A 496-nucleotide genomic window follows, 5' to 3' on the forward strand; every position below is an offset into this window, starting at 1 on the left:
TTAGCTAGTGAATCTGTTTGCATTTTGTAACTTTTGTTAAGGCTCAACATACCTACTCTAACTTTTTTATGCCTCTTTAATTTCAAAATCGAATTCGTTTTTCTATTGCCTTTTGACCTGGTGCATTTCGAGTCCTTGTTATTCATATATTGTGAATTTTTCTTTTCTGTAGTTCTCCTAAGAAAATCAGTTCAGTAAATAAAACAATACGTAATACCTCTCCCTCGTGCATATATTTCCTTGTTTTAAGAGTTCAAACTTTTCATCCTATTTGTACTGTTTTGTCGAAATCAATTAGCTTATTCTTGTTTTTTATTACTAACATATTTGCTATAAATAATTCATGAATTTCCCCATTTATGATAATGTTAATATACCCAATTTGACAATATTAATAGATGATGGATATGCGATTTAGTATGCTACAGCAATTATTAACTGTATATTCCAAGATGCTTGTTACAGTCCAGTATATTGGCAGGTTGAACAAAAAGAG

This window comes from Penaeus monodon, chromosome 27, assembly GCF_015228065.2.
Source record: "Penaeus monodon isolate SGIC_2016 chromosome 27, NSTDA_Pmon_1, whole genome shotgun sequence".
NCBI classification, from domain to species: domain Eukaryota; kingdom Metazoa; phylum Arthropoda; class Malacostraca; order Decapoda; family Penaeidae; genus Penaeus; species Penaeus monodon.